We start from the raw sequence: 27,388 nt of genomic DNA, 5'->3' as shown, positions 1-27,388 counted from the left end.
TATTTAATTAATTCAGTTTTACCAGAAGTGTTGTCTGGACGCCTCCAGTAAAACAGAGACAGACTGCGGGAAATGGGTCTGTCAGGACAGGCCCCTAGCCTCTGGGCAAAATGTTTTCCCAGGGACATTTTTGCCACCAAGCACCTTCCAGACACTCAGAAAATCTTCACCCTCACAAACAACCAATTGTTATTTATAAATGACCTGATATGGCCATTTATAATGCTAAAGTCTCTGTCTAGCTGAGAAAGAAAAGTGCTATATTTTCCAGTTTGGATATATAATTCTTGATATTCAAACATTTGCCTATTTTATGGGAAAATATTGCATCCTCTAGAATGGCCTGGAGTTTTACACTCTGCTACCTGCAAATCCACAAATATTGGGTCCACATAACCAACACAGATGCTAGAAATTATGTCTGGTTTTACTTTTGGCTACTTTAGGCTTGCTGCAGATGAGACTAAAAGAACAAAATTTAGGACCTGTGCTTTCTGGAGTGACCTCCTCAGTTGCCCACACCCATGAGTAGTCTGTAGATGACTGCTTCTTTGGTGTCATAACTGTAAATTTTATAGTTACTTGTATAGTTATAAGGTGTGGCATCATTAAATGGTACAGGAAAAATAAAACAAGTTTCCAATGATGACTCTTGCCTTGTATTGTTCCCGTGTTGATTCCTTTGAGGAAACTATTAGATAAATGGGAGAAAAGCATTATTTGTAACACTAGCTAGCAGCTTGTTTTTGTTGTTCATTGTTCAGTTGTTTCCGACTCTTTGTGACCTCATGGACCAGTCCGTGCCAGAGCTCCCTGTCGCCTGCCACCACCCCCAGATCCTTCAAGGTCAATCCAGTCACTTCAAGGATGCCATCCATCCATCTTGCCCTTGTAGCACTCAGATTTTCTTACTATCACAGAAAAGGAAACATATCTATTTTAGTTTAGAAATAGAAAAGTAAGAATTAACATTTCAAAATGATTACAACTCTGACGGTAACTGATTATTCAGGCATGACTGTTACAGTAAATAAATATTTCTTAAAATGAACTTTCAAGCTTCACTGAGCATCTGTGTATTCAGCTAGATTTTCAGCCTTATCACATGGGAGTAGAGTCGGTAGAATGCTCCACTTCACCTTTCCTTTAAGTATGGAGCCTGACAGCTCCCATTATATGACATATAGGTGGGTCCGGCAGGGCTCCATGCTTACTTACTTACTTACTTAGGTGATCCCTCATTAGACGAGTAAGAAGGTCTTCCATGATGGGTTTCCTTGTGGATTTGTAGATGGCTGTGGAGCCCTATTTTTGACCCGCATCTTCTCCCACAGTGAAGGCATTGGTTTCCAGGTGGAAGGCGGTCCCGGTCAGGGTTGGCTTGACGTGCCTTCCTCCTAGCACGTTTCTCTCTTTCACCCTCCACTCATGCCTCCTCGAATTCTCCATGCTTAAAGGGAAGGCAAAGTGGAGCATGCTACCACCACAGCAACATGGGAGGCTTCCCAAGTTCCACTAGGAACAATAGGGAAGCCAGGTGCTTAACGCTTCTCCCCATGGGATGGTGACTTGGATAACTTGGGCGATGTGGAGTGTGGAGTGACAGGTTCCCCACGCCCCCTGACATGCACTGCCAGAATTGTCACAATGTGTAGTAATTCCAGTGGCCTTTAGGATGAGGTTCTTTGTTCTGTAAACACATATGATTGCACTGCAAAGTTTTGACTATCAAGAATTCTATCACTGAAATGGGAAATATGACACTTTTATTTCTCACCTAGACAGAGAGTCTTTGGCATGATAAATGGTCATATCAGGTCATTTATAAATACAAATAGGTTGTTTTTAAATAAAAAAACAGAGACATTGACTAGAACATGGGTAGGTTATAAATCACTTTTTATTTACTGTCAGTGTTGGTCCCTACAGATCATATTAGGTTTTTCATCTGCTTGTTAGAGACATGGCCATCTGTTGCTTAAAATCTACTGTACTAATTATCTAAATGGATGACTTTTGGGCAAATGCATATATCTTACCCTGCTAATTTTCACATGAGGTTTTCAGATTGGTATGCAGATATATCATGGGAGTTGTGTCTGGATCCTTAATTTTATAAGAACCCAAATAAGTGTCTTAGCAAACTACAACTCTCAGGAATCCATAACACTGAGTCACAATTAAAGTAATAGCAAACTGCATTATTCCTACAATGTTGCTGGGCTGTTGGGCAGTGGTTGGTGTTTTTGTCCTATTATAGAAGACAAAAAGTGGCCAGCAACACTATTTATTCTCCATGAACTCAGTCAAATTCTCCATACAAAAGGGATTAATTCATAATGCACAGGAAATGTCATATTTGAATCTATGCTTTTTTCCCACTGTTACTTACTGTTCTTTCTGTTGCCTTGTAGGCAACTGATTTGCTAAATGATGACCATGTATATAATGATTTCTTCACACCAGTAATGTCATATAATGTTCCACATTTACCATGTAGGGAATACATCAGTCAGTGGATGATTATGTCAAAAAGCATGATCTCTGCACTTTGTTATTTCCACATAAGGAGTTTGGACTGGACAAGCTTCTGGTCTGGGCAAGATATAAACATGACTAGTGCAGGATATACAGCTATAAATCTATTCTGATGCTGGTTGGAAGCAGAGTTTTTCTTTTGCCAACTAACACCAATTAGATGGATATTGCTGATTAGTTTTTAGGCAAATCTCTTCAGCTGCCATGCACCAATGTCTTAGTATTGTTTTTTACAATGTAGGCATTAACTGGCCATTGTGGGGCTGACGGCTACAATTATTAGCATTATAAGTATTGCAGCTATTAGTATTTCATTCATATCCTACTCTTTTTTCTAGCATGTTATGCAAAATTAAAAATAATTCCACAAACAGTAGGGATTTCCCATTCCAGGTTTTCAAATTGCATCATGACTGGTATGGCTATCCCAACACAGCTACACTTCCAAACATTCACAAAAAAGAAAACCTAACCCACTCTGCCTACCTCATAAGGAATAACAGTTGGTCCACGGGTAATTCCCAAACTCTGTTAGTTTGTTTGAACATAATGAGAGGGCTGCATGGGAAAAGCAAAAAAGATAGGTAATATTATTGGGCTCTCACTGAAAAATTAAGTTGACAGTGACTTCCAATAATTTGCCACTGTGGAACATCAATGGACATGGTATTTTAGAAAGCAAGAGTAGTGAAGCTGAAGGTATTAGTGAGTCAAGAAGGGCTTCCTGCGCTGAGTGTGCCTTAGAATCATAGAATCATATAATCAAAGAGTAGGAAGAGACCTCATGGGCCATCCAGTCCAACCCCCTGCCAAGAAGCAGGAAAATTACATTCAAATCACCCCTGACAGATGGCTATCCAGCCTCTGTTTAAAAGCTTCCAAAGAAGGAGCTTCCACCACGCTTCGGGACAGAGAGTTCCACTGCTGAACGGCTCTCACAGTTAGGAAGTTCTTCCTAATGTTCAGATGGAATCTCCTCTCTTGTAGTTTGAAGCCATTGTTCCGCGTCCTAGCCTCCGAGGAAGCAGAAAACAAGCTTGCTCCCTCATCCCTGTGGCTTCCTCTCACATATTTATACATGGCTATCATATCTCCTCTCAGCCTTCTCTTCTTCAGGCTAAACATGCCCAGTTCCCTGAGCCGCTCCTCATAGGGCTTGTACTCCAGACCCTTGATGATTTTAGTCGCCCTCCTCTGGACACATTCCAGCTTGTCAATATCTCTCTTGAATTGTGGTGCCCAGAATTGGACACAATATTCCAGGTGTGGTCTAACCAAAGCGGAATAGAGGGGTAGAATTACTTCCCTAGATCTCGACACTATGCTTCTATTGATGCAGGCCAAAATCCCATTGGCTTTTTTTGCCACCACATCACATTGTTGGCTCATGTTTAACTTGCTGTCCACAAGAACTCCAAGATCTTTTTCACACATACTGCTCTCGAGCCAGGCGTCCCCCATTCTGTATCTTTGCATTTCGTTTTATCTGCCTAAGTGGAGTATCTTGCATTTGTCCCCATTGAACTTCATTTTGTTAGTTTTGGCCCATCTCTCTAATCTGTCAAGATCGTTTTGAATCCTGCTCCTGTCCTCTGGAGTATTGGCTATCCCTCCCAATTTATATGTCGTCTGAAAACTTGATGATCATGCCTTCTAATCCTTCATCTAAGTCATTAATAAAGATGTTGAACAGGACCGGGCCCGGGATGGAACCCTGCACACTCCACTCGTCACTTCTTTCCAGGATGAAAAAGAAGCATTGGTGAGCACCCTCTGGGTTCATTCATTTAACATTCCCCACATCTACCCAGCTTGTAGCTCTACCGAAAAAAAGAGGTCAGATTAGTCTGGCATTACTTGTTTTTGATAAATCCATGTTGACTATTAGCGATGACCACATTTGTTTCTAAGTGTTTGCCGACCACTTCCTTAACAATCATTTCCAGAATCTTGCCTTACTTTATTTCAAGGCAGGGACAGTGTTTCTTGCATCAGTGGTATACTGGAGACTGCTATAATTGTTGGAGAACAAGTCACATTAAAGATTAAATAGAACAGCGAGCTAGTTAACCCCATGACACATGTCTCATCTCATTATTTCTGACCTGATTGCAATGTATTTATTGATTTTTAAGAAGCTATGATAGACCTACGAGCTACTCAGCCTGATGCTAAAGTGGATCATTTTGAATGAGACATGCACATTATACCATTCTGTCATTATGTCATAAATTATCTGGGTTTTTAAAAGTTATGTCATTGCTTAGTAGGACAAACACATTTATATAAAAGTAATAATACATTTATGCCCATAAGAACACCGAAAACCCTTCTTGAGTCATTACTATATCATAAAATCTTTCCACAATACTTGGTTATTACTAAATTTATATTCATAAATAACTAAATCTTAAATGTATTGACAGTTATTTTAATTACACAAATTAAATTATTTATTATTAAATAAATAATTTTAATAAATTAAATTATTTATTAAATTAAATTAAATTATTTATTATTAAATAAATAATTAACTAAATCTTAAATGTATTGACAGTTATTTTAATTACACAAATTAACCCACAAATGGGGAATTAAAAGCTTTATTTTATAATTAATTAATGTATTTAGAAACTTGATACTAAATTTAAATGACAAAAAATATTTCCAATTCTAATCAGCAGGTTTCTTTGATATTTAATCTCATCTTGATGGTGCTTGGATCTGCAAAAATTGAACAGGTTGCATATAGTCCATGGGTCTCTGTCTATTCATCCATTAATAGATGCATTTTCAACACCTTTTTAGTGCCTTTTCTATTTACCTCTTAGCAACAGAGAAAATTGGCATAGTCTAAAGACTCAAGCATTTAAAAAAAAACCTAGAATTAGCTACACTGAATCGGAAGCTATATGTCAAGGCCCCACAATGCATGATGCTATAACAATTATACCTTTTAATGGGAATGAAATTAACTCCTGTCACTGGTACAGCAGAAAGGTGGGAGATTTGCACACTTCTCAAGCAAGTGGAAACAAGAGAAGGCAATAATATCTGAAAAGAGACAGACTCTAGCATTGTTATTAGCTTCAACAAGTTTCATGCAGCTTCAATGAAACAAAAGGAAAAAGATCAATGAGGCAATTCCTGACAGTTAAGGCATAGCAACAGAATTCTTTGAAAGAGGAAAGATTTTTAAGTGTGAAAAGGAAAGGTTTAACATAGTAAAGGTTTGCTTCTGTGCTTGTCGGAGAGTCACATAAATGCTCAATGAGTTCACATTAGAAACCTGGGGAAAGGAGATATCTGAAAGAACAGGTTTGTAAGTATGTAATTGGAACGGAAACCTGAAAAATCAATTTTGTAAATGAAATCAACTTTGCACAGATCTTGCCTATGTACAGAGAGAATAATACCATTTTACAGCTTATTCAAAATAAATGTCCTGATTGCTTTGATTTTCAGATTCTTGTTTTGCAAACAGTCCAAAAAGCTGCACAAAAAGAACAATATGTAAAATCTTGGTATTCCAGTCCTGGTTTGGGAAGGATGGTCCTTTCAGTCATTTCTCTTCCCCTTTTTTCAGCTGCTTTTAAAATGTATCTCCTCCTTGCTCTTTACCCCTTTGTCTTCATCTTATTTCTTTAGTTGCAAACTGAATTCAAAGTACAAATGTCACCATCAATCATGGGTGGTCATTCATGGTCAGGTCTGATTGTCTTCCAGAGGAAGGGTCTTGGTGGTGGGTCCGTAAATGACTCTGTACACTTGGTCTTTCACTTTACAAATACAGATTTCCAGATTCTATAGATTTTATTGCCAAACAACTCACAACACATGATAGATAAGGCATTTATGAAACATTCTCTGTTCCTGTTGGAGCAACTGAACATCCGGTTAGTTCATTTATAGTACACTAGCTGTCCCCTGCCACATGTTGCTGTGGCCCAGTCTTTGTATATGTGTTTTGTTTGTGTATATGTGTGTATATATTTGTTTATATGTGTATATATGTGTGTTTGTGTGTGTGTGTGGTTATGCACATGTGTTGTAATTTTTTTTTGCTTTTTAAGTCTCTTCCACTGTGCTTTTCAGTGTTTTAATGAGTGATGGTCACTAATTGGCCTGAGAGGTGTATTGTGTCCAAATTTGGTATTAATTTGTTGAGTGGTTTTTGAGTTATGTTAATCCCACAAACAAACATTACATTTTTATTTATATAGATTGGATGTTTATAGCATTTATGGACATAACACAAGCATTTCAGTGAATAACAAGGATGGGATATCCATCAGTCTCATCTAGGGAAATATTTTTTTGGGAAATCATTATGAAATGTACTATGATTACGAGATGCCTCAGCTCATAAGGAAGTGGATTAATTCTGTGCAGGTTCAATACAACATTTTCATGTTGTCTCTCCAATGAATATGATAGGTGCTTGAGATGCAAAATAAAATAAAATAAGATGCATATGATGAGGGGGAGGAGTTACAGTGGAAGAATTTGTGTAGACTTTTTTTTCAGAATGCATATGACCCACATATGGAGACAATTAAAAAGTAATCCGGCTTTGATGAGTCTTAATTAATTTGCTATTCTCCATCTCTTAATTATTTTACAATTTCCATGTGTGTTGCAAGTTGGAAGTTAAGTCAGCCATATCAAGTTTGCTTAGAGGGCTGCTTCAGTATCATGTGGTTTAGAGCTAAGATCATGGCTGTGGTGTGGCCCAACCATTTCACTCTCATTCTTATGGATTGTTTAGAGTTAAATACATGCATTCAAAAAACTAAAGAAATCCAAGCTCTAAAACACTTCTGGTTGCTGACATTTGGTACAAGGAAGGTCCAACCTGTACATATACATTAACATTATTAAATTCAAAAGGTTGCACAAGGTTATAATGATTTTCTTAACAACACCTGCCTAGAGCAACATTACTTCTGCTGAATTTCCTTCATTAGAACTGTTCTCTCTGGAATATTTCTCCAGTCAGTTACCTGGCAACCTTGACATATTCAGACTTGAAGTGCCATCTGTGTCATTTCCCTCACCTTTAGCAAAAACTCAGATATGAATAGAGGCTTAAAGGTGGGTTTTCCTTTCTCAGTCTAGTGATTCAATACGTATTTAGAAGGCAAGATTATTCTTTTGTCAAGCAGTGCAAAGGTTCACAAAGGTTCAGAACTGAAACATTAGCTAACAACAAGTTAATCTTTCCATCTTCTTCTCTGGCAAATAAAAGCTTTCTATGACTATTTGTTATATGTGTTGTATCCTAACTTTTGCTGCTTATGCACTAGCTGGGATGGCTGACAATAACAGCTATAATACTTTCTGCAACATTTCTCCCAGATTTTATATTTTAAATTTCCCTTATTCATTTAAAATAGTTTTGATTTATTTTCGCAGACTCTTGTTCGTGCAAAAATTGTCACATTTTTTATTTCCTCATTTTCCAACCTCCCTTTTCTTTCTTTTCTTTCTTCACCATCAGACACGCAAGTTAATAATTCACATTTGAAATAAAACCCTTTCCCAAAAGTAATGAATATGATGTGATCATACATAGGTTATTATCAAATGTATCCTTATGTGGTGTTTGGCATAGGATGGTATCATGATGGTTAAAGTAAAATCATTATACAATAGTTGTATAGTGTAAAGTGCCACAAAGTTGGCATGAAAAATCAGAAAAAAACCAACAGAAAAAGTGAACATAAGAAATCCCTCCTCAGAGAATGGTTACATTATAGAATCCTATAGTTATGCAAACATTGATTGCTATCACTCAAGATTAAAATGAAATCATTCCTAATTTAAAATTACACTGAAGCAAAGAGGGCAGCAGAGGTACGGAGCAGCCTTAAATAGCCTACAGCTCCACATCATCATGTGACTGGGGTGGGTGAAGCCTAAGGCTTTGCCTGCCAGCTGCGAGTGGGCCAACCGTGGGTTTTCCAAGATTTCTTGCACCTGGGAGAAACTGAATTTCTTCCATGAAGAATAAATTTAATAAATAATTATATTCTTATGAGGGCATACAGCTTTACTTTTTTTAAAAAAAGTAACAACTACTCACATAGTTTTGAAGTGTAAATGTTGAATATAGAACAATACATTGTTCTTTTAAAAAGTAACATTGTTTTACTAATATATGTTGGTGGAACATTTCACATGCCTATTAAATACTGCACTAACATACCTATTCTACTAGCAAGGATACACTGATCAATTGCTCAAAATCAGGCCTGGATGTGGACAATCCACAGCCATATCCGATTGAGGACACCATCCTAAAACTATCCATAATGCAAGAAGGACAACAAGAAAATGGAACCAATTGCCAGGTGTCCTAATTTACCTTACTTATACTGTCAGAACAGGAGATGGTGTAATCAGCCCCCCCTCCCCCCGCCAAACTAAGACCTGCAGGCTAGATGCGGCTTTCCAAGGCCATTTACCCAAAATACTGAAATTGGTTGAAATTGTTCTTCATTTTTAATATTGCAATGTTCTTTCATGGTTTTTCTTTTTTGCACTACAAATAACATATGTGCAGTATGCATAGAAATTTGTTCATGTTTCTTTTCAACGATGGATTGCCCCCCCCCCCCCCAACAGTCTGAGGGATCATGAACCAACACTCTGTTTAAAAAGTTTGAAGACCCTTAGTGTAATTGAACACTCAGTTACTATCACTGTAATCCAGATATAAACCCAAATAGGGAAACCATAATTTAGTTTATAATCTTGTGGGCTAATTTTCTATAATCATGTTGTACACCTTTACTGCTCACAAAGAAGAAATTTAGAGCCCTTCTATGCTGACCCAAAATGTGGGCTCAATACAGCATGGCCCACATGGAGTGCTCATTGGAAATCCCTCAGTTGTTGCAGAGAAAGGAGGGAGTCTCTACTGCCCAGCCATGCCAAACACAGTTTGACACCACTAGGTCTCAGCTGGGGGGCACCAAGACATGGGATGGGGGGCACAGGGGACTGTCACTCCATGTCCTTGAGCTGTCTGAGTCCAAAGAACCTGTCATGGCAATCAGGATAACTGTGGCCAGTTCAAGTTGGAGACCATCTTAAGTCTCCTCAAGGCACTTAAATTGGGGAAAAACCTGAAACATGAGCTGGAATCCAGGCTTTTGTCTTAGGTTAACTGGAGGCAAAGCTGTGACAAGGTGGTCTTGGCCCAGATTACACTGGATCATACCTATGCAGCATTTAGGGCTCGTCCACTTCTAGACTGACCTAAATAGTCAGTCTAGAAATGTTTTTAATGTTGGAAACAGCAAGAGTTTGCAAAAATAGTTTGATCTTACAACCTATATGGAACTTAAATATAGTCTACCTACAGCCTTTAAAATTACCTCAAATTAGTAATCCATGTTAAGTCACCAAACTCCACCTCAGTTCACCAGCTGGGCATGCCAGGACACAACACACAGCATGCCAAGCTATAGGGGAGTGATTTGTTACTTCTCTATGTCTTCCCATTATATGCCCCCTTTTTTGCCATATCTATGTGTAAATGTGACTAGAATCCTGTCGAGACATATAACCACATATTTCACCAACAGTTGTACTTTTACATACCTACCTAAACTGTAACTAGATGCCAAAATGACTAAGCTGAAGCTATTGCACTCTGGGCATCAAATGACAGGATTCCTTGGAAAATATGATAATATTCAGTGACACATAGTCTCGCAGAAGCAGGAGAACACTGGAATAACTGTGGATCCTGGAATCTGGGATCTGGTAAGGAACTCGAACACTTTGTCCTCACATTCTTTTCTTTGTGAGGGAGATCTTGGGTCTATCTGTCATGGCCAATAGGCTTTATCATGTGCACAGTTTCTGGATCAGGATACAGTTCTCAGTCTCAGTCCCTCCCACCAGCAACTCTTCTCTCACACTGCCCTTTTCCTGTAGGTATGTGCCTTCAAATCAACTTCATTTTATGATGTCCCTTTCAGAAGTTTTTTTTTCTAGCATGATTTTTTTCAGATGAGGTTTTCCATTACATATCTCTTAGGATGAGTATGTGTGATTTGCCCAATGACTGATTGCAGTCCTCATCTCCTACAGTCCCAGCCCAGTATTCAAACCCCTCAACAGTGCTGGCTCTCTCAGTATTGTCATATAGTGATGCTAGTACTGACTGACAGTTTGAGAATCAGAACTCTTGTAAATATTATTACAAAATTCCATCAACATTTAAAACCACCATATAAAGGCTAACCAGTATTGCAGTTACTTTAATAGCTGTATTCAAGCATCCAAATTATTCACATGATGAACGACAAGCATGGTAATTCAACAAGCTCAGATGTGAATATTTATAGCAGAAATCCTTGTCTAGTTCTTTAAGCTCCCCAAACAATTTAAGACCCTGATTTTCCATGCCTACTGTCTGCATTTCATGATCAATTTAGTATTGAAATGGAAAGCATTGGGCTTTCTGGAAAATTGTTTTCTTTAGCTGTCCACATTTTAATCAGAAAGCTGCTTGTGTCTATAGGTTATTTTTTTATCCTCACAAAGACTGCCACTTATTTATTTTTCAGACAGCGTGTGCTGATGGGTGCCCATCAATTTGTTCCAGCCTACCAATTATTCCATAATACATTGAAAATTAATTTTCAGTTAATTAACCTTGAATACAGATTTTTTTAAAAATATATACTGTTGATAAACATGTCCATTTTAAATCCTTGAGATCATTCACAAGTATTTGACACCTCTGAAAGAAAGAAAAAGAATGAAAGAGAAGATATTTGCAACACCATGTGGTTTGAATTATTAGTATTCCAATCATGTATGCAAATAAGAATGAAATCTGAAAGTTTTCTCACTTCACCTTAGCATACAGCTTCAGTTTTATATTGAGGAGCCCTGGTGACACAATGGGTTAAACCTTTGTGCCAGCTTGAATCTAGGGAGTGGAGTGAGCTTCTGTCTGTCAGCTCCAACTTCTCATGTGGGGATATAAGAAAAGCCTTCCACAGGATGGTCCCCTGGTCAGCGTCCTTGCAAACAGCTAATTCTCTCACACCATAAGCAACTTTCAGTTTCTCAAGTTGCTCCTGACACACACACACAAGTTTGATATTCAATAGGACCATCCTGGGTTTTTTCTTTTAAACAGAAAATATTTATAATAAGGCATAATTTCATAAAATGTTTTTCTCAGAACTTGAAAGTTACTTTTTTGGACTACGTCTCCCACAATCTTCAGCAAGGAGATTAGGCCCAGAGAAAGATGTTTTTGGATGTACAGGTGTTATATATATATAAGAAGAACGGAGAGCAGCTGAAAGGACTATCCCTCAGACATTTATGTCAGCCAGATACTTATGTTATCTGCTCTATCTAAACAATCGATAGTACTGTCTCCAGCTGTCTCTTGCGCAGTGCTGCAGAAAAACCTACATCAGGCAAAATAACTACCAGAAAACATTCCCAGCAGTACATGAAGTAAGAACTTAGAGTCTGTTCCCAAGTCTCCAGGTTATACACCATTGAGTTTTATATAGTGATAGTGTGGTCTTGTGGTTCTAAACCAGCAAGGCTTCAGGTGTTGTTGCTCTCCCAATACCTTATAACTGGCCGTACTGTCTGGCACTTCTGGAAGTTGTTCTAATATGAAGATCCAACATCTGAGATCTTCCTCCACCAGCAGCTATGGGTTTCTATTTGATTGCAAAGATATCAGAAGACTGGTGAAACACCAATGAAGTTCTGAAAAGTGTCTCAACCTAATATGTTTGAGTTGTATTTGTTCATTCATTCAGTCGTTTCAGACTCTTTGTGACCTCATGGACCAGCCCACACCAGAGCTCCCTGTTGGCCATCACCACCCCCAGCTCCTTCAAGGTCAATCCAGTCACTTCAAGGATCCCATTCATCCATCTTGTCCTTGGTCAGCCCCTCTTCCTTTTTCCTTCCTTTTTCCCCAGCATAATTGGCTTCTCTAGGCTTTGCTGTCTCCTCATGATGTGACCAAAGTACTTCATCTTTGCCTCTAATATCCTTCCCTCCAATGAGCAGTCAGGCTTTATTTCCTGAAGTATGGACTGGTTGGATCTTCTCACAGTCCAAGGCACTCTCAGAACTTTCCTCCAGCACCACAGTTCAAAAACATCCGTCTTCCTTCGCTCAGCCTTCCCTATCATCCAGCTCCCACATCCGTAGGTGACTACAGGGAATACCATTGCTTTAACTATGCAGATCTTTGTTGCCAGTGTGATATCTCTACTCTTCACTATTTTATGGAGATTGGAGATTGCTCTCCTCCCAAGAAGTAAGAGTCTCCTGTGTCTGCAGTAATCTTTGCACCTAGGCTGTCACTGCCTCCACGTTTTCTCCCTCTATTTCCCAGTTGTCAATCATTCTTGTTGCCATAATCTTGGTTTTTTATGTTTAGCTAGGTTTAGAAAAAACAGAGGAACAAGAGGCCAAATTGCCAATATGTTTGAGTAGTGCCCCTTTATGTAGCTCTATAAAACTACAGCCGTTCCATGAAAGAGTAGGAAGTTCTGAAGCTGAATGTTATTCCTTAGCTCTAGGGAAGAGGTCAGTACTTATTATATGATTATTGGTCCTCCTCTTTTGCATTCCCCTTTCTTCTGTATTAGGATATGAGTTGTAGTAAAACACTGAAAATGAGAAATAAATGAGTACAACCCTGACAAAATATAATCTCCTTTTCTGTATCCTTGTCCTTTATTATAAGGATATCATTTGTTTACAAGCCATCAGAGGGCCTTCAGCTCAGTAGTTTGAAGACTATTATTGCTTGCAATGTAATCCTTTATAGAATTCATCATGGTTTATTTAACATTACTCATTTATAGCACTTTAATACAGGTCTACTCCTCGAATCTCATACCAGTACTCACATTCATCGGGAAGCATCAGACTTCAGCCAATGGAATTGTAAATGTTGTATATTCACAGCATGTTTAGAATTCTCTGACAAAGTGCCTGAGTGCCTCATCAGATCACAAATCCCAGGACCCAAAGGATGCAGTAATCACAGCTGAAGTTGCATCAAAGTACCGCAATTGCATGGTATGAAAGATACTTACAGCCTTTAATTGCAATCACTAAAGTTTTTGATACAATGGACAATCTTGTTTACCTTATCTCTATTTATCATTGCTCTTTAAAACCTTTCAAATAGGAATCTGGAAAGTTGTATTTATTATTCAATACTGAAAATGCAGTTTGGTTTCTGTTGAGACTATAGCTTTAGCTTAGACTAGAAGAGAGTAAAAAACTGGGATGACAAGCTGATTCTCTTCCAAAGGTTTCATGCAGGTGCTCAAGTTCATAATAGTAATAATAATAATAATCATCATCATCATCATCATCATCCCAGGCAACAGTAGGATTGAAGAGAAACAACTGGAAAAGCTGAAATGATATGAGAATTTAAAGATTGTACTGCAAAGACTCTGGCACAAGCCTGTCAAGGTGGTCCCAGTGGTGATCGGCACACTGGGTGCAGTGACTAAAGACCTTGGCTTGCACTTAAACACAATTGGTGCTGACAAAATTACCATCTGTCATCTGCAAAAGGCCACCCTACTGGGATCTGCACACATTATTCGCTGATACATCACACAGTCCTAGACACTTGGAAAATGTCCAATGTGTGATCCAATACAACAGCCAGCAGAGTGACCTTGTTTGCTGTGTACTAATCTTGTTGTGCTTCCAATAATAATAATAATCATCATCATCATAATCATCATCATCATCATCATCATCATCATCATCTGGTCATGCTCAAGTGACAATTGTTGCATATTTTTAATGTATTTCCATGCTATACCCAACCAGGTAAAAACACCTTCAGAAACAAATGTATTTAAATTCCAAAGACCTATTGATTAACAGATATGTGCCTAGTGGAAGAAAAACATTGCACAGAGGGCTCTAGGGTTTAGGAGCAGTCACCAAGTAGTTCCTTTGTTTCTTCTCCAAGAAGCATACCTCTTCGTCATGTTTTTGTTGAATGTGTACTTTCTCTGGGTACCTTGGACCAGGCCAATAGATTCCTGACTGAGAAAGAGCTTAGTGAACTTGAAAAAATGTAGAAACTAGTGACATTGTTTAGAAAAAAGACCAATTTACCAAATGGTAAACTTTTTCTATAAAGCAAAACTATTCACATTTCTAATAAACTTTCACATTTGAAAATATGCGGGTAAAATATTTTGAACTTGAACAGTTTTCGCTGAATCAAACCAAAGTACCTCAGGATCTTATTTTTCATAATGGTCCCCCATATTTCATGCTTATTTAAACAATGGTCATTTCCAGCTATTACTCCTCAGCACTGAGATTCACGGGAATGCTGGAACACTGTTACTTCCATTTAGATATCACCACTAATAGATATTGGCAAACTTCTTTACTACAGATGTGTCTAATCCCTTGTGAAAACCTGCCACATGAATGGCTGTCTCCATATCTTGTTCCAGTGAATCTGTATACTGAACTACAGAAAAGAAAATCATTTTCTTTTTCTCTAAAAAGTCATCATTTAGTGAAAAGCATTCATTTTAAAATTGTACAGTTATTCTGACCATAATTACATGACCTTTAGCTATTGAAGAAATGTCTCCTGAGCTGTGGATAGACTTGTGATTAAACTAGTATGAAGGGAATGATTTCTGTGTAATAACATTTAGCAGTAAAATAAACATAAATGTCATTCCATAATGTATTTTTTTACACGCATTTGATAGTGGCTTTCAGAAAGCATGGTATTATCATCCTGCATCCATAGAAGAGTCAAATGGAATATCCTCTGCACTTTTGTGGTCTCATAAGAATAATCATTTGAAACAATAAGTGTGACTTGCAACTAAATATTGTAGTTCTGTTCTGGTTTCTAGTAAGTCACAAACTATGATGATAAGAGGTCATGGCAATTCGGCCAATATGCTGATCAGTAAACATATTCATGGGTTCCCTGCTGTTATAGTTAGCCTGTCACCCATGCTACAACATGCTTGAAGTCAAAATTTCATTTATTTGTAAATAGAAATAAATGTTTCACAATATATAAATTAAATTTTTAACAATATTCCCGTGTAAACTATAGTCTGGCCCTCCAACAGTATGAGGGACAGTGAACTGGCCCCCTGTTCAAAAAGTTTGAGGACCCCTGATCTAGAGCTAATAATCCAATGCAATTTTCTGAATCAGCACCCCAAATAAGCCCAGGAACAGTCCTAAAAATGAAGACACTAAGGTGCCCTTACTTTCAGGCATCAAATGGAACAGCTCTGTGCTGGGGGAGGGAGGAGGAGAAGCAGGAGTCAGGAGGCTTGTTGTCACTCCTTTCATGAATAGTCAGCCTCTCCCAACATCCCCATTGCCTTGGCACCATAGGAGGGTTTTGCGAAACCAGTTGCTCTTGTTGCAACAGTGCAGTAAAGGTGAGGTCAAGGATCATATTTTAGTTCTTGTGGACCACTGGTGGTCCAAGGACCACAGGTTGGGAACCACTGATTTAATGTATACCTCACTTTGCTCCTAAGATGGGATTAATGGCAGCTTATGATCCAATGGTCATACAGCAATGATTCAAAGGTTCCAAGAATCTTTGGTATCTCCTTTCTTAAATACACTTTCTATTGAGTGTTTCTAGTCTACAGATCATTGTTTTCTTTCCTATATGTATTATTAGATTTTTATTACAATTTGAATGTCCTTGTATAGCTCAATATAACTATACAGAAACAGTGCTGTTATGCCATTTCTTCTTTCTGGTGAGTTATTTCTTTTAAATATTTTGAGAGTAGCTTCTACTTTACTTTATAAAATTATAGGATCTGCTTTGTAAGAATCTGTGATTGTTAGACGATCCTGTGGAATAGCTCTTTCTGATTACCTTTTTGTTATATTTCTCTGTTTCTTTGCATTGATGAGGGCAATAATTATTTTTGTTCCTACACAGAAGTCATTGTACAATTGCAGTCAGGATTCTAATCCTATTTTTCTTACCTATCCTTAATTGCTCGATGAATTTTATCATTCATCTAATCAGGTTTTTTCTTTCTGGCTACAGATAAGTCTTTCTGTTTTCTTCTCTAATCATTTACCTGGTTTCAGCACACGGTTATTTTGGCCGATAGTCCTAGAAATAGTGTTTAGAAGTTTAAAAAATGGTTATTTGTTTGCCGTGTAAATCATACATGCCAAAAGATAGAGTCAAATAAGAATAGAAGGGAAGGGAAGGTCTCACTAATTCAACAACCATACTCATCATAATCTTTGCATACTCTACGTCTTTAGCAATTAACATTTTAGCTATTTAAATCTTCCTTATATTATTCTAACTACGGAATCATACTTCATATATTGATGTAAATCTTTTGAGTCTCTAGGATTTATTCTAATGCCCAGCCATAAATCAAATCTGCTAGACTTCACTGTTCATGGAGGAATTATGTCTTAGTCATTTACTCCAAGAAACAGTGCATTGCAGGGAAATCCATGAATTTTTTAACATATATTTTTCCACCGGCAGTACTCAAATATTTTAGCTGAGTATTGCATGAAACTGAGTTATTTATTTTACTTTATTTCTGCCCACATGGAACTTGGCTTTCCTTTACATTTATATAATATTTCTTACCTTAAACCTAGCTATCATACTATCTTTTGGAAACATCTCTTACTAAGGCAAAGTATGAATATCATGCTTCATGTTGAAATTATTGCAATTTTCATATGCATTTCTTTTTTATTTGTTTTGTTTAATGGTTGCCTTACAAAATTCTCTATAAAATGGAAAGTGCTTAGACTGGGCTATTGGCATGGAACCTAATGTATCTGATATATTAGTGAAGAACTTCAGTGTATCTGAAGTAGACTTTTTGTAAAATTGGTGGGTAGTTGGCAGAATTTTCCATCTCAAGTTCACATTCAGTGAACAAATTTAAAGGCTGCCATGTGTGATGGAAGTGTTATTGCTTGAGACCACTGGTTACTGGCTTCTGTATTTCAGTAATTTCAGGCTTCAGAAGAGACATGTGCTTGTCTTTTTGGTGGGAGGGTAGTTGAATTTAAGAGACTAAAACAAACAAACGATGAGTTAACTTGTCCATGTGACATAGCTTCATTAGAGCAAATTGACTTTCTGCAGTTTAGACATTTTTGGAAGTTATTAAAAATGAAACAAACATTTCTTTAGACAATTATCTGGCCCTATTTTCAACCCTTTAGAAAATCAGTGAGCTGATAAACTTTACATTGACTTGGCTGCTTATATCATTTTACTCATTTTTCTCCAAATGCACAAGCTGCATTGTGGTCTATATCTTAAATCTAGTTTGTTGTTTCAAGTAGAATAAACCCAACGAAAACCATGAGATTTACATATATGTGGTTTAATTTATAGCAGTTGATTCAATGCATCTATTCCAGCTGAGACTATCTGTTGGAATTAAGCCTAAGGTGGTGTAAGTGAAATAAAGCAAGCAGTTTTTATAAGCAATGGGCATTGTTCTCACACCCAAATAAAGACACTATATATGGAATGCACTGTGACTGTGACTATACTCATTCAAATTAACTGATGAGGATTATGATGACTTTCTCCACTCTCATGATTAATGCTCTTAAATCATAGGTAACATTCACAAATCACAATAATCCGAAATAGTAAAATAGTAATACCTACTGTAGTCTGGTACAGTAGTTTGAGTGGTGGACAAGGAATTCTTGATACAAGTATTTGAATCTCTGCTCATTTTGTTACAGCAAAACCTTGTCCACCCTATCCACCCCAATAATTCAGTTGCTATTAAGTCAGAGTGGAATTGAAGGCACATAACTACAGCCTGCATAGATCTCTAAAAGTAATGCAAACAAGCAGCAGTTAAAAGACAGGTCAAATTTTTGCTAATTTCCCCCAAAGCTTGTACTGATAATAATGTTTGCAACTGGTGTCCAAAGAGGCAATGTTGCAGCCCAGCTGTCTGCATAACTCTTTTTGACCCAAACACCACACAGTTCAACAATACGTAATAACAGACCTCACAGCCTCTGAGGATGGCCTGCCATAGATGCAGGGAAAAGGCCAGGAGAGAATGTTTCTGGAACATGATCATACAGTCCAAACATTTTAGTGAGTTTCCATGGCAATTCCCCCACACTTGCTAGCCTCAAGGTATTCCCACCTCAGAAATGACAATTTTTCCTTTTTTCTTGTCACTGCATCTAGTTGTGACCACTTACTTCAGCAGCTCTATTTCAGGTTCACTCAGAACTCCAACCTGATGGAAAACAAAAACATTTGCTTGTGAACCACTCTAGTAGGCAGGTATGTGGCCAAATGAGGAAGATGGAATCATGTTTAAATACCCCTTGGTTGTCCTGCCCCAGTGGTTATATCCTGCAGGCTTCATGGCCCCTTCTCTCCAACTTGGTATGTTCACCTATCAGGTTCAATGAACAATGATCAGAGTACAAAGGGGAATATTCATTTCTAGTCAAGACAATGAAGGATATTATACCATGAAAACCAGATCCAGTGGGGAACTCGGGGGTCTTAAATAGTTAGGCTGTCATTTTTAGACTGCATGCATAAGACTTTAGGTGCATTTACATTGTAGAATGATTTTGATATCACATTAACTTCCATGACTCAATATTATAGAGTCTTGGGAGTTGTGGTTTTATGAAGTCCCAGCACTAAGACAAGGCTAAATACTTTGTAAAACTACAACTCCCATGACCCCATAGCATTGAACTATGGCAGTTAAAGTGGTGTCAAACTGCAATCATTCTTTAGTTTAGATGTTCCATTTGTTGATCAAATTCAGTACAGCTGAGTAGATGGCATAGCATTGTATTTTTAATTCAATGGTTCTGAAATGAGCCTGGATATCAAAAGAACATCCTAGCTAGCCAAGTAACACCTGGCACATGTACCATATCTGGTTTGTATACATGTATTCTACACTAGGCTATATTTCAGAGGAAGGAACAGGGAAAACCACCTCTAAGTATTCTCTGTCTATGAAAATACTGTAAAATTCATGGTAGCCAGCTGATTTCCAGCTTGAAAATGTTTTTTAAAAAAATCCAAATAGCAAACCTTGATTTTGATATTTTATGCAAGGGACAAAATTTTATTATGCTACTATGTGCAAAGAACTTGAGCATCCATGGGTTTTGGTAGCCAAAGGGGACTTGATACCAAACCCCAGTCAAAACTAAAGGCCCAAGGTACACACACACCATAGGTCATCTTTAATCCATATGGTAAAACATCAAAACATCCAGATGTCCCCTAGGCAACATCCTTGCAGGAAGCCAATTCTCTCACATCAGAAGCAACTTGCAGTTTCTCAAGTCACTCCTGACATGAAAAAATCCATATTATATTATATTTAATCCTTCAAAATCTGCTGTTTCACATGTTCTCAACTGCAGACTAGATTAATAAGTCCCTTGTTATTAATGGTTTGCCAAGAATTCAAAATATTGTCAACAATTCACAAGAAGTAATCTACAGAAGAACAAAGGTGTACTGCGTATGATAAAAACTTCTTAAAATTCTAGACCCCTTCCCAATGACAAATCTTTATCTTCTTTTTTTTAAAAAAATAAGCTTCATTAAACATAATTAGACCATCCTTTGATGAGATGCCATATGGCACCATAAATAATTTGTGTGTATTCCTGCTAGCCCTTGAAAAAAGACAAACATAATATATATCAACTACTAGTAATTCAATCTGTTTCATTGTCCTGTGAAATATATCCTTACCAATTAGCCTCTTAGAGTTGACTGGCAACATCTTCATCACTTGGCTGATTATGGACATCTCAAGGGCATTTATGTCATGAGACAAGCTGGGGATACTTGTTAACATGGCACTAAAATATTTAAACTAAATTTGCTTCTTCATTATGTGCATCTCTTCCAGACTATGAAATATTGTGCATCTGCTTGCTCTCAACAAATCAGCCTATCAACTTAAACAGAGATTGAACTAAAGTCACATTTTCATGGGTGCAAAGTGAGGGAGAACATGCTTTTCTTTTTATTTAGGCTGTTGGACATTTTGATCCAAGTAAATATGATCTCCACTTTTGTTCTTTTTTAAAATGTATGAGAAATATAGTGCAACATCTACATTCAGCCTCTCTCTCACACAACATCATCACACTAGAACATAAATCCACTTTAAATCAAGTTTCTGCCTCCTGTAGAATTCTGGAGCTTGTAGTTTTGGAAGTGGTCTTTAAACTGCTCAGCCAGGCAGGACCTGGGCCGCACAAACTACAAAGCCCAGAATTCTATAGGAGGCAGAAAATAGATTTAAAATGGATCCATGCTCTATTGTGATGAGTCTGTGACAGACTTCCTATAATCATTGTAACAATCCAATCTGTCTACATTTCTAACAATGAGAGGTAGAACAAATGGAGAAAGATTAAAGTCATTTTCAGAGATTCCTTTAAAGTTGCCGTGGCTAGTGAAGATTCTAGGGAAGAGTGTCAATTTAACCTGTTTCCAATTCAGTATAATTATTAAAGAAACAAGCAGAAAGTGATTCAGAAGTAATCTGTTGATTCTACAATAACATGATCAGCGAACATCTTAGCTTCCAATTTTTTTCTTGATGCTAAAAATAACTCACAAAAGGAGGAAGAGACAAGACCCTAATCACATCCTAAATGACGTTTGGTTAAATTTCTGTTGTTCAATACCTATAAGAAAACAAAACAAATAAGCTTGTTATAGTCAAAGGAATTATTCTGAAAACTGAGCAGTCCAGGGCAAATGAAATTAATGACTCTATAACTTCAGATGGCTTGGTCATGTACCCACCAGATGTCTTCTATGAAGTTGAATCAGGCTGGGATGTGCATAGATATGTGAACTGAAGTCTAGATATGTCTAACTGATATATTTCCAGAGAGGAATGGGGGAAGTTGAACTTGTAACACTTATTATCTAGGATGCTTAAAGGATTTTTTTTCACTATAAGATCTGACAGAGAGGTATTTCATTACATATCTTGACCAATGCGGGTTGATACCTTCGGCTCTATACCAACTGTAGAACTCTTTGGTTTTTTGGGGTGGGGTGGGGAGATTAGCTTCATCTTTTGCTCTCTGTGGAAACAGTTCTTGTTAGCAGTCTTCCTATTACCATCATGAGCGAGTGTGTTTTAAAATACCATAGTTCTGTTTCAAATATATTTTTGTTGACTTTCAATTATAAGTGTCTTCAATTTTCTGGAGAGCAAAATAGTGTATGTTTCCACAAAAATAAGTAATATTAAGTCTATAGAACTTATTTTGGAGTAAGTGTATGCAAAACCTTGGTTGATAATAATGATATGAGTGACTTTGAGGATTATTATTATCCTAGTATTTACCAGATGAATACTATGGAGTACTGTAAATAAATAAATAGAAATAATTAAAGTAGAGAAATAGGAAAAGATACATAGTAGGAGGGAAGGAGGGATACAAAGCAGCAGGTCATTAGGGAATGGAGGTATCTTCTTTCCCTCAGAAAAGGACTGCAGACTGCCACCATATTTAGGGGAGGGGGGACTGAGGCCCAGAGCAAGCTTTGTCTCTTGCTCTGAGGGAAAGGTTCCCTCTCATAAACCTAGAGTGAGGTGCTAAAAACCTATCTGTGGACCAAAGAGGTTTAGCTTTTTTAATTTCAGCCCCTTACTACCACTACCACCTGTTTTAAATGAAAATCAATCACTGCAAAAATCACTAGAATATTAGGTCTTCATTGCAATGGTTCATGCAGTGACATGTCTTATTTAACATTAATATTCCACTTTACTGTATTGAAGAGGATTGTGTGATTGGTTGTTTCACATGCCTCAGTATCCCTGGTAGCTTAATTTCCTATTCATTGGTGCACTTCAAAAGCTCCATCTGAGCATAGTTAATACAGTAATCATTTGATGGTAATAAATGGTTTCCCAGGTTGACAGTATTATCTTTTTCAAGTATGTGTATGATACCTGGTGGTCCATTAGTTGTATGATATATGGCAGTCCATTAAAAATTAAGAGACTTCAGCATAATCCATGAATCACACTCATAATACCACAGAGATATTGCTTGTATTTATTTATTTCATTTCAATATTTTTGGACAAACTAAAGACAACTAAGTTTAAAATCTGAGTCAATAGCATGCTAACAATTAAAAAACAGTCAAACATAATTTAAGAAATTTTAAAAAACAATTTAAAATCATTATTATTATTATTATTATTATTATTATTTACTTTACTTCTATACCGCTGTTCTCAGCCCAGAGGCGACTCACAGCAGTTCACAGGACACAAGACACAGCAAAATTTAATACACCAATATAAAACAGTTAATAACCAATCTAATACACAGTTAGTATACAATTACTATAATAACCATTCAATAGCATCTCTTCACTAAAAAAAACATGATCCAGATTCGTCATCCATTGTTCCATTCCTATGTCATTGTCATTTGAAAGAATCTACACATTTTACACTAGACAAAACTCTGCATCCTAGTCATGGCGTGATCCTTAGGCTTCTAAAGCTTTGACAAAATGTAAGGATTCAAATTGGCAGAAAAAAAGCTAGAGCCAGTTGAGCTTCCAAGTAGAAGACATGAAACAATTAGGATGGCACAATAGGATGTATAATGCATTGAAAAGAATTGGCAACAACTAGGATGTATAATGCATTGAAAGTAATTGTTTAACTGATCATTTTACATGCTTTAATATTCCTGATAATTTATTTCCCTGTTCACTGTTGACATTTCAGGCATTCCTTCTGGACAACTATTGAACATCTGTTGGACCTAGAGGATGGTCTTCCCAGTACAAAGGCTTTAAGCCATATAGGGTTTCATATGTCATCACCAGCACCCTGAATTCAGACTGGAGCCATAATATAAGCTAATAGAGTTCCTTCAAAAAAGTGATTCTCAAATTCAGACTACAGCTTCCAGAACCATCTGATGCCCTGGCAAATGAGCAGGGATTTTGTGAGCTGAAGTTCAAGACACCTGGTAACCAGAGGATGGGAAGCACTGCTTTTGAACTTCTATCATGTAGCATCTGTAAAGTATTTCTGTCAGTGATCTAGTTGCTGTATGTTGTACTAGCTGGAGCTTTCATGTCATCTTTAACAATTGCCCTACACTAGTCAAAGCAGGAAACTATTAGAATAATTGTTCTGAAGGAACTCCACTGGTTTATATGAATTACTGAGATTAGATTATCCTTGTCCAGGAGATAATGTTATTCATCGGGGCAGCCAAAGCTGGTCCCAGGCACTTCAAGACATGTAGACCAAATGGGGATCCAACAACAGGGAGAATCAAGGAGTATTCCAATCTAAATATCTGTTTCTTCAGATGTGATAGAATTCCAACCAAGGCAGGGCACTTGCCCTATCCCCATACTTGTGAACTTTCAATCCATAGTTCATCTTTTCTCTGAATTCACTTTCAATTTATTTGCCCTCATCCAGCCATTTTCAGCACTAAGAATAAAATGCAGAATGTTTTGCTGACTTTTCAACATTGCTACTCTTTATTGATGCCCATGACCAGAGTAATCTGTCTTTTTCATTAGTTTATTATTGTAATATTACTTGCATTCTCTCTAGGATTCACTTGTATAAATGCATGTAGATGACAAGGAAAATTATACCATCAATTCTCATGATGTAGCATTTCTTTAGTTCTCCGATATGTAGACAAGCTATTTCTGGGTCTACATTATGAAGCACTTAAGGACACTGATTAAAGGGTACCTGTTCCTTTGGAGCAATTACACTGCTTTTAGAGTGCACTTATTCTTAACAGTTAATGGGATAAAGCATCTAGCCAGATCAATACACACTTTGGCCCTCTCAAGCATCTGTCTCCATCAGCATCAAAGGTATATTTGCTGTATTCCTTATAATATATAAATCGAATGCTGTCGATAAATATATATACACACATTTCAAAGGTTTCTTCTATTATATAGATGCAGTAGTGAAATAAAAATAGGTTTTTTTCCTTTTTTCCTCCTATGCATCTCAGGTTCGCAGCTTGGGAGTGATCCTGGACTCATCGCTGAGCCTGGAACCCCAGGTCTCAGCGGTGGCCGGGAGAGCTTTTGCGCAACTAAAACTTGTGCACCAGTTGCGCCCGTACCTCGGGAAGTCTGATCTGGCCACAGTGGTCCACGCTCTTGTCACATCCCGTATAGACTACTGCAATGCACTCTACGTGGGGTTGCCCTTGAAGACTGTTCAGAAATTCCAACTGGTCCAACGAGCGGCAGCTAGACTGCTTACTGGAGCGACATACAGGGAACACACCACCCCCCTGTTATGTCAGCTCCACTGGCTGCCGATTCAGTTCCGAGCACAATTCAAGGTGATGGTTTTGACCTACAAAACCCTTTACGGTTCTGGTCCAGCGAATCTGTCCGAACGTATCTCCCTCTACGTCCCATCTCAGAATTTGAGATCATCTGGGGAGGCCCTGCTCACGACCCCACCGCTATCACAAGTGAGGCTGGTGGGGACGAGGAGCAGGGCCTTCTCAGTGGTGGCTCCCCATCTTTGGAACTCACTCCCGGGGGAAATCAGGGCTTCAACTTCCCTCCTTGCCTTCAGGAGGAAGGTAAAGACATGGCTCTGGGACCAGGCCTTTGGGCACCCTGACAATTAGACACGGAACCAGAATGATAGGACCAACAATGTGTGGAAAGTAGAACCTAACTATGAGTCGGTTAAACTCTGACCAGCAATGAGGTTTGTATTGCTTTTATTGTTTTAATTGTTTTTTACGGGTTTATGGCTACTCCTGCCGATAATATTGATTGTTTACGTTAATTGTTATCAGTGTTATAATTATTGTTGTTATTGATGTTATGTTTTTGATGTTGTGTTTTTGTAATACAGGCATCGAATTGTGCCTTGTTGTGTAAGCCGCCCTGAGTCCCCCCGGGTGAGGAGGGCGGGGTATAAGCAACCGTAATAAATAATAATAAATAAATATATTGAACATCACATGTATGCCATTTGATAACAATGGTTACGTTTGAAAGAATTTATAGAATAACATTTTGGAGAAACAGAAGAAAGGAGAACATCCGATAGATTTATTTACACCAGTGGAAGCAAGAGAAGGAAAGCTAGCTTGGGATTTGGTGGTTTAAAGGAAGAAAGGAAGGAAGGAAGGAAGGAAGGAAGGAAGGAAGGAAGGAAGGAAGGAAGGAAGGGTGGGTTAGCACTCTGGCAAGTTCCACAAGAGGAGGGGAGGTGGAACCTGGAGGATTTGGATAAAGTGTATTGAATATACCTTTACACTTTGTAGAAAGACAATATGTACCAAACTCAGTGATGAAGGCCAGGGAGTTTTGCAAAAGAAACAGATTTGAACTAGATACAAGAAGAAAGGAGGATGTAATATTAGAGAAGGGAGGAGGAGGAAGCAAAGGGACAGGGGCTAGTGATGGAGAAAAATAACATTAAAAGAGAAATTGATAGTGAAAGTTTTCAGCTATGATAATAGGGAGGAAATAGAGAAGAACTTGGTTAAGAAATAGAAACTATCTTTGAATTTTGTGGGAAGAAGGAAAAAGCATTCTAGAATAGGCTTCATAATTTGGTATTAGAATCTTTGCTTGTAATTTTTAGATGATGATTCTTATGCTAAAGGGTGAATCTTTCCCTGGAAAGGGGCAAGGTTGTATATGAATGTCTTCAATCCAAAGGACAGAAGGTCATTTGAATTGAAGGTGGGGAGAATAGTGTAATGGGCAACAATTATTGTGGCCACTGTTTTGACATATATGTGTTTTATGTATTCATATATGGATAGATTTTGGGAGGGGAGAGGGAGGCAAAGCAATCATGCCAATGATTTGTATTTCATCTGGATTAAAAATGCAATTTCTGCAATATGGCTGTTAAAAAATAAAAAGTTTTAACAGAAAGAATGTATACAATTGGATTGGGAATATAATTTCAGTTTAGAAAATAAAACAATTTAAAAATCCCTCACCTTCCACCTCTACCTATAAAATAAAATATTTTTTCTGTATTTTCTGCAGCTGGATTAAACATGCATGTATTAAGATGAACAGATATATTTTCTTTCTTGTTACTCTGCATATCATTTGTCAAAATATCACCCAAAGGTTACCCCAAATAATTTTCTTGTAAGAAATTGTAAACACATATGCTGAGAAGTACAGATTCTAATGTAAAAACATTGCTCATAGAAGCTATATGTGACACCAAATGGTTCCAGTGGCCAACTAAAATTGTTGGTCATTAAATGTAAATATTCACATCCCCTTCTTTCTGTCCTACTAGTAGAATTATCAAGGTGAATGACAGACTATGGTTAAAACATACATCAAACAAACAATACTAGAATATTGTTCACAAATACTGGCAAAGTCAGCTAAAAAAGAGAGGAATGACATTACAGATATAAATGATGATGATAAACCCATTTTGGAACAATATGGTGTTTACAGCATCCCTGAATACTTCTAAGTCAACCAATCCACTCAGGAAAAGAATTTCCCAGTCTGTGTGTTGTCATTCTATTATGTATATCTATTAGAACACAAAGAGTCTTTACTGATGACTTGTGTACTTACATAAGAATACCTGAACACATATAAATAATACCTTGCTCTCAAATCCTGCCATGATGTAACATCTTGACAAGTGGGCCATCCATCCCTAAAGATAATGGCAGTTCTGAAATGAAAATTGCAAGGGCACACAGTGAAGAACATCTGATTCATTTTGGGACAT

General features: G+C 37.5%; 1 long non-coding RNA gene across 1 annotated transcript; it reads right to left on the bottom strand.

Moving 5' to 3' along the window:
* Positions 1 to 242: 242 nt before the first annotated feature.
* On the bottom strand, positions 243 to 27,319 carry LOC137097073 (uncharacterized). The gene is made up of 4 exons (XR_010909955.1): positions 27,260 to 27,319; positions 5,492 to 5,592; positions 3,025 to 3,096; positions 243 to 911 (listed from the first exon to the last, which is right to left on the bottom strand). It is a non-coding gene; the product is annotated as an uncharacterized lncRNA (long non-coding RNA).
* Between the last annotated feature and the right edge of the window lie 69 nt (positions 27,320 to 27,388).

The sequence above is a fragment of the Anolis sagrei genome, chromosome 5 (genome assembly GCF_037176765.1).
Source record: "Anolis sagrei isolate rAnoSag1 chromosome 5, rAnoSag1.mat, whole genome shotgun sequence".
Taxonomy (NCBI): Eukaryota; Metazoa; Chordata; class Lepidosauria; order Squamata; family Dactyloidae; genus Anolis; species Anolis sagrei.
The sequence above is the reverse complement of the archived record's forward strand: the minus strand, read 5'-3'. Positions and strand labels throughout refer to the sequence as shown.